At 46.6% G+C, this 8,320-nt stretch overlaps 1 long non-coding RNA gene across 1 annotated transcript in view; it reads left to right on the forward strand.

The window, feature by feature from the left end:
* Positions 1 to 4,015, forward strand: part of LOC112478700 — a 6,795-nt gene extending 2,780 nt beyond the window's left edge. Inside the window, exon 3 of the long non-coding RNA XR_003045944.1 lies at positions 3,863 to 4,015. This is a non-coding gene — a long non-coding RNA (uncharacterized LOC112478700). The remainder of the gene's footprint in view (positions 1 to 3,862) is intronic.
* Positions 4,016 to 8,320: the final 4,305 nt, after the last annotated feature.

Below are 8,320 nucleotides of genomic sequence, written 5' to 3' on the forward strand. Positions count from 1 at the left end.
GGAAAGAGATAGAGAGATTTTAGTTTAAGAGTAGGGGACTTCCTAAAGGCAGCATTTCAGGGGAGTCTCAGAAGAGTCGGGACGCTAGAACTTGAAAGCCAAGCCAGTGGGACTCAGGCAGCCTTCACACAGCCACTCGACTCAGCCCCTCTCTCTGCATATCCGCTTCGTTCTTCCTCTGCAGCTTGCTCTTCTCAACTGCTCAATTCGCGGTGGGAGGGGCCTCGCCATATCTCCCTAGTACTTATGTATCCTCCATTCAGGAGACCTGTACAAATGGAACCGGTCTCACATTCCTTGGAAATTTCTGCTTAGCCATGTCAGGCCATGTGCCTCTGTGCCATCAGCCGTGGGCGAGCTGGGAACTGAGGACTGCGCGCGGGCACCGCCCTGTCACTTTTTGTGTCTGCACCGAAAGCTTAGACTTGGAAGCACTAAGACGTGTTTGCCAAAGGCTGGAGTTTTGATGTGGAGTGGAGAACTAGCTGTTACTTTGAGTGGGAGAAAAACACCTTTCATTTCTTTAGGAAAAAGTAATGCAACTGCGGTTTCTCACTTCTGATCTTCTGGAGAGCAGATGTTCCTTGAGGAATGGCTGGTCCAGAGGCGACATATTTAAGTTCGCAAACACCACACATCGAGATGTCAGACATTTCAGGATCGCTAAAGAAAACCACCAAATTAAACAGCCAACTTTCCCTCTTAGTTTTGTCATGGAGACTCTTTTAAATTAACTTGGCTGCCGGCAGCGGCAGCGGGGCTGGCTCATTTGCCAGTCGCCAGCATGGGGGAAAGGGGTAGAGGTGTGACTGGGGTTGGTGAGAGGAGGGGGTGAAAAGAGGGAGTGGCACACGGGGAAGCCTCCCTCCCTCCCGGGACAGGCAGGAAACTGCTCCCATGGGCCTCACACGCTTCTGCTCAACCGCCTCCCAAGTAGCAAAACTCTGCCCATACACTGAAGGGGAAGCGCACCTCTCTGGCAGATGGGTGGTTATCTCCTGCAGATGCAGCCTCCAGGAAGAGGAGAAGACAGCCATAGGTAAATGAATGGAAAGGACTTCTTTGGATTAGAATGAGTGGCGCCTGGGTTTAAATGACGCGCTTTGGGCTGGGTAAATTGCTTTTCTTAGCCTTATGACCTGCTTATCATTTCCGCACGCTGTAGTTTTTAAAACCTGGTGGGGGCTGGACGTCAGGGGAGGATGTGGCAGAGAGAAGGGAAGTGAAGCATCAAACAGCTATGTCCTACCTCCAGTATGAATAAGATGATATTCAGCTTTGTATTTTTAGCAGGGGTCGGGAAACGGGGAATCTTTGATGTGGAGTTCGAAGAGCTGCTTCTGGAGGATGAGGGTGAGACGTTTGGGATGATCCCTTTAAATGTGATCTTCACGAAGCAGCAGCAGCAGCTGGCCCGCCACACAAACAGCAAAGCGCCACTTCCTCTTTTGGGGGACTCCAAATGCCAGTGACCTGGAAGAGAAACTGAGGTCCAGAGAGTTGCAGTGACTTGTCTCCTGTTGCTCAGCCATCGAGCCAGGGAGGAGTGGGCCCAGCCCGGGTCACCTGGCATCTAGTTTAAGGGTTTTGTCTGTGTGATTGGTTTGGCTTCGAATATCACTTTCTACTCCAGTACTTGGAAGTGTTCCATAAATGCCCTGCTATGTGAAGCTCTTTCTTAAAATAGGAAAAGGATAAACTTATCTGAAGGGATGGGAGGACCTTGGGAAGAGAACTGGGCATAATTACAAGTCACCCTGGTTTCACTAGTTCAAGCAGGCAGATGGCGGGTAGAACTGAAGCCAGACAATTTGCACTTACCAAATTAGCACCCGTCTGTTAGTCTACAGAAATGGGAAAAAAAATGGGCATCTCTCTTTTCACCATATAAGGTAAATAAAAACCAGTGTTCACGGAGCGTTGGCCCTACAGGATGCAGAGGCAATGTTATCCCAGCTGCCCCTGCGCTGGCCACATGCCTCCCCCTTCCACTGCTAGTGGGAGGCAGCCCAGAGTGATGGCAAAAGCTTAGAAGGTGGAGTTTCAGACAGTCATAGGTTCAAATCCCAGCTCTGGTACTTACCACAGCTAGCGTGGCCTTGGGTAACTTAATCCCCAGGGAGGCTGTTTGCTCACCTATAAAAGAGGGATAATAATCTCTATCAATCTAATGAAGTAAATAGAAGCAAAATGCGCAGGGCTTAGTAGGCCTCTTCTACTGACCCCATCTAGTCTTCACCTATGCATGACAGTGGTCACACAAATAGTGGCCAAGGAGCATAGCTGGCCCAGGGCAAATGCCTTCTCATTCCAGGACATCTCCACAAACCACGTGTTGTTGTGTCAGTTTCATGTGAAGGAAGGATAGTGGTTTTATACTCAGAGCTTATAGTCACATTGTAGAGCATCTCACTTACTTCGAGGGGACTCGTTGGCACAGTTTTGAAATAGGCAGTTTGTCATTCACCATCCCTTCCATCAGCCATTACTGCATCCGCCTGCTTTCTGGAGAGATGGCCTTGACTTCAAAATCTAGAAAGGAAAATAGATATTTAGACAAATAATTATGACAAAACTTTTAAAATGTTATCGTCAAAGTGCGATGAATTCACGAGAAGAAAGGCGTTGGGGTGTGTCACTTATGTGGACACTGAGCTGGACCTTTAGTGGGGATGGGATTTTGTCAGGTAGCCAATGGGGCGGGAGGGACACCATGTGAGCAAGGCCTCAAGGTGCAGCAGTGCCTGGCTCTCCCAGGTAGCAGTGAGCAGGGCAGGGTAACAAGTGTCGAGCCCACCCGAGGGTGTCAGTTGTGAGCTGCTGAGTGAAGCCTGGTCTGACCCAGAACATGGGCCTGGGGACAAGAGGGTTGTTAGTCAGTGGACTGAGTGACTTCTGCAGGTTTGCACTTTGGGAAGATCAGTTTGGTTGCACTGGGAGGAAGGGAGCATGAGAGGCAGGAGTGGAGGCGGGGAGACCAGTTTTTAGGCTATTGCAAAAGCCAGGAGGGCCTGAATCAGGGTAGAGGGGCAGATTTAAGTCATAATGAAAAGAGAAACTGTGTAGCCTTAGTGATGATTGGACATGGAGGAAGAGTGACAGGAGGCCAAGGATGATTACCTATTGCTTTCATATTTAATTAGAATCTTGAACCAATTTTCTCTTAAGCACTTAAATTATAATTCATGCCTTTCTTCTTTGCCATTAGACTAGGTGTTCCTTGTGTACAGACACTATTTCTTATTTGTTCCACCTGTACCCCTCATGCTAATACAGAATAGGGTTCCAATAACCTTAGAATTAGTATATTGATAAATGAAGTAATAAATGAATGAATGAATGAACTTTCATTCTGCCTTGTATTGCATAGCTCTGGGGGGAAAGCATGCATGCAACTAGTTTGTTATAGCTCCCAGCATGTGGTCTGATGGATGATTGTCAAACCTCATAGCGGGAGGCAAAGGAGAATGATGATGGTAATGATAGGGGTGATGGTGGTGAAGGTGGTGATGGTGGTGATGGTGGTGATGGTGGCGATGATGGTGATGGTGATAATTGTGATGATGTTGGTGATGGTGATGATGGTGATGATGGTGATGATGGTGTTGATGGTGGTGATGGTGGTGATGGTGATGATGGTGACGATGGTGATGAAGGTGATGATGTTGGTGATGGTGGTGGTGGTGATGGTGGTGACGGTGGTGATGGTGGTGATGGTGGTGATGGTGTGATGATGGTGATGGTGATAATTGTGATGATGTTGATGATGGTGATGATGGCGATGATGGTGTTGATGGTGATGATGGTGTTGATGGTGGTGATGGTGGCGATGATGCAATGCTTTTCATCTGCTTCTTTCCAGAACACAGTGCTTCCAGGCCTCCCTGGGGAATGTAGGAGGACGAATTAATTAACATGAGCAAAATGTCTCGGTCGGAACTTCTTGGTTGGAAGAAGCCACAGGCTCAGGGAACATTTCCACTGCACAGTGATCATTGCTCTCATTGCTTGTGAGGGGGCCCCATTAAGTCTCTTCTATTAAAGGAAGATAAAACTCCAATCACCTTAGCTTGGTTATTACACTTCAGAACTATCCATCTCTCCATTTATAAAATTTTCCCTTGATTCTCATCGGCTCAATATAGATTTGTACCTGCTGTGCTCCTTGCTCTGTGCTGCTCCTGGCTGGGTCGGGGGAGCCCCCAGATGAAGCAAGAAGCAATCAAGCATTGATGGAGGGGGAAAGGGCACAGAGAGGCAGCTTTATCCTCCACAATTTGAACTACCCAAGCAATTTCTCCAGAACTTTAAGCTGTGATACATCTTTCACGCTCAGAGGGCATGACCCATGTGGACATGTGCAGGCCAGCCTCTGACGACTGGAATGAGCAGGGCATGGATTTTCTGGTTAAGAGGATTATCAAAAACCCTTCTTTTGGTTAGTCATGTTAAACTCCTTTTCAAAGGCTTCAGTCTGTTTTCTTTTCTTGTGTTGTTTGAGCACAGAACATTGTTTACTCTTGATTTTGTGATTCAGAAAGCATTCAGGGTCATGATTCAGAATCTGCATTCTGAAATGCCAGTTTTCATTACACATGACCACAAATGCGGAAGGCTCAGGGGACTGGGTGAATTTCATTCCAGGACACGTTCTTGATTTTATTTGGATAACTTCCAGACATCGGCTTGTGATTGGCTTCTTCTAAAAGTCGAAGACCAATAATTCTAAATATATGAAAGTTTGAGTTGCTTTCTGGTTAATGAAAGTATTACTACATATCAGATGCTCCCTCTTCTCTACCTTTTCTCCAGCTAAAAGTGAAATGTAGTCCCATGAATCAAGAGAGTTTAGCATAAATTGCACCCAAACCTATTTTGAACTTCCCGTGTGAGTTCGTATAGACAGTCAGCTCTGCTGTAACACTTGTTTCAGAAATGCAAATTCGTTCCAATGCAATTGATGTTGTCAGGAACAATCTGAGCATAACAGAAATTTCACATTTACTTATGTGCGATTTAGCCTGCAAGAAGCACTAGGTGAATGCGGAAAACTCTACATGGCTAACTGAATAGCATAGAAATATATAAGATGTACACAACTGCCTCAAGCATCTTCTGACTACCTAAATTCACCGAGTGTGTTGTGAGCCACACGCATCCACATCTGTTGTTAGAACTTTCTGTTGGCTCCAGGTAACCCTCCTTGTTCTAGGACATAGTAACACACAGTAGCAATCCTTCTGGTGTCCATTTCCCAAGCAAACATCAGGACTTTTTCAGAGTAAAGTACATTCGTTGTAGTATTTATGATTTTCTTAGCCATTTACATGTGTAAAATTGAGCTACTATTTTTATTAGAATCTTTTTTTATTTAACACATCGTTGATGAAGTTCTTGTGTTTTGTGCCTCCAACCCTGTCTTTCCTATAAGCCTTGTGGTTTTTATTGTGCAATTTTCACATCGTGGTGATTTTTTCCCCCTATTTAATTCCCAACACCCCCCTTCCTCCTACAACTTCCACCCCTGACCTATGGATGTTGCAACTTCCACCCTGACCTATGGATGTTGCCATCTCCCCTTAAGAACTGGATCTCTGAAGGCAAGGTATCTCCTCCCATGTGCTCACACCTGGGGGGCCCAGCGCCCCCAGGGCCTGGTACCCCCGGCACACTCAGGGGGCCTGGTGCACCCGGGGTATGGTCCATGGCTCCACCTGGGGCACGAACCAAGGACCTTCTGCATATAAAGCAGACATGCTAACCACTACACTACGCAGCCACCCCCACGTCATGGTGATTTTTAAGAACACATATGTTACATTACAGCAAACCTGACTATAACTGAGGGACTCTGAGCCTCACTTTAACCAGCTGAGAAAGGAAGACAGTGTTCATTTTGGAGAGAAGGGACCTTACTAGATATGCAAGTAACATTTGATCTCCTGCCACAGGCCACTTTAATTACCCACCAAAGATACATAATTTATGAAGACCATTTTGAAAAGAGTGAGGTATATCTTCCAGTTTAAAGAAATGGAAAATGGAACAAAATTTAAAAATAGATACATAAGGTGGTATCGCTTCAACTTTACATATGTGGTAATCAAAGCACAGAACACATGTCCTCTCAGTCGTGCATAAAAGTTCTATAGGAAACGTTCGGGGACGTATAAGGGGCGGGACCGGCACGTGCTAAATTCTTACTATGGAACAGATGCACTGTGTACATTATCTCATTCGATCTTCACACCACTCTCCCAGTATTCTTCAAGTGTTTGTTGAACCCCTGCCGTGTGTCGGGTGCTGATCTGCACACTGGATTATACCAGTGAACAGGACACAATGCTACTGCCTCTGGGTGCTGAACTTCTCGTGGATTGAGATAGACTGTAAACCAACAAATCGATGTGCATCCTGCCATGGGATGGGAAGTGCTGGGGAGAAAAGTAGTACAGGGGAAGGAGTATTTGGGGCAGGGGGAACAGAAAGGACAGCTGTGGTGGCACTGAGCTGGAGCAGACAGCACTATCATCTCCACTTCTACAGGTGAAGAAACTGAGGTAAAAAAGAAAAAGGGCCAGGTTGCTCCAACTCTTCAGTAGGCTAGGTGGGAGGTAGCGGGAGAGAACGAAGGGAGGGTAGAATTTGTTTCCTGGTCTGCAGGGAGAGGCAGGAAATATAGAGAGGACTAGACTGAATCACATTTTACTTCGAAGTCCATTTTTCCTCTGTGCTCCAGGCGTTCCCCTTTTTTGAGCTCACTCTTCCTAAAACACAGCTTCCCTCTCGTCACCCCAATCTTGCTCAAGGTCCTCGGAGGTTTCTCTAATGACGACTGTTCATTTCCTTGGGCTGAGTCTAGGGAAAACTCAGTGTGGTTCTTTTTATCCTCACACTACAGTTTCACTTCTGACACCAGATGTGTGGTTTTTCTACCCATCAAGCAATTTCCCAACACCAGCTGGGTGCCCTGCAATTCGATTTGGTTCTGGGACGATTTTCCTGGCGCCAACACCAGATCCCACAGGTTAAGGGCTCAGTCCTGCAAGAATGCCTCCACTTCAGACACCCATTGCAAATCCTGACTGACATTGTACTTCTGACCAACCCAGTGTATATTGGGGTTCCTGTGGTCCCTTTCTTAGGTTCGATAATTTGCTAGAATGTCTCAGAGAATAAAGGATATAATAAAGGATACAGATGAACAGCCAGGTAGAGAGATACACAAAGGGAAGTATGTGGAAGAGGCATGAAATTGCATGTACTGTCTGGGTGTGTCACCCTCCCAGCACCTCCATGTTTTCAGCAACCCAGAAGCTCTCTGACTCTGCCCTTTGCGGATTTTCACGGAGGCTTCATCATGTAAGTAGGATCGGTCATTAATTCAGTCTCCAGTTCCTCCCACCTGGCCCGAGGATGGGGGATCAGACGGAAAGTTCAGAGCTTCGGATCATGGCTTGGTCTTTTTGGTGACCAGCCCCCATCCTGAAGCTACCCAGTCACCTCGTTAGAGCAAAAGATGCTTCTCTCGCCCAGGAAATTCCAAAGGATTTGAGGGCTCTGTGTCAACAGCCGAGGTCAAAGACTAAACAATAGAACCAAAGATGTTCCTAGCGCTCTTATCACTTAGGAAATTACAACCATTTTAGGAGCTATGTGCCAGGAACTAGGGGCAGATACGTATTTCTATTGTTTCGCGGGGTGACATAACAGAACTTCACAAACTAGGTGGCTTAAAACTAGAGAAATGTATTATTTTATGGGTCTAGAGAGACTAGAAGTTGGAAATCATGCTCCCTCTGAAGGCTCTAGAGGAGGATCCTTCCTTGCCTCTTGCCAGCTCCGGGTGGTGGCCATCTGTCCTCGGTGTTTCTTGACTTGCGGCTGCATCACTCCAGCATCTGCTTCCATCTTCACGTGGTGTTCTTCCAGCGTCTCTCTGTCTGCATCCAAATTTCCTTCTTTTTTTAAGGGCACTAGTCATTTTGGTTTAGGACCCACCCCAATCAAGTATGACCTCATCTGAACTTGATTCCATCTGCAAAGCCTTGTTTCCAAATAAAGTCCCATTCACAAGTACTGGGGGTTAGGACTTGAACGTGTCTTTTGGGGTGACACAATTCAACCTACTAGCAATGAGCACACCAAGTCCCAACTATCCGCCTGGCTTTCCGTGTCCCAACAATTGGCCCTAAGCTACCAATGTCACCTGCCTACTTCACGTACGGTCACATTTCTGGGCCTTCGACAGTTCCACCATCTGTCATGTCCCTTACCCATTCTCCAAGGCTAAAATCCAGCTGTTCCTGTCTCCAAATCT

This window comes from Pteropus alecto, unplaced genomic scaffold, assembly GCF_000325575.1.
Source record: "Pteropus alecto unplaced genomic scaffold, ASM32557v1 scaffold22, whole genome shotgun sequence".
Taxonomy (NCBI): domain Eukaryota; kingdom Metazoa; phylum Chordata; class Mammalia; order Chiroptera; family Pteropodidae; genus Pteropus; species Pteropus alecto.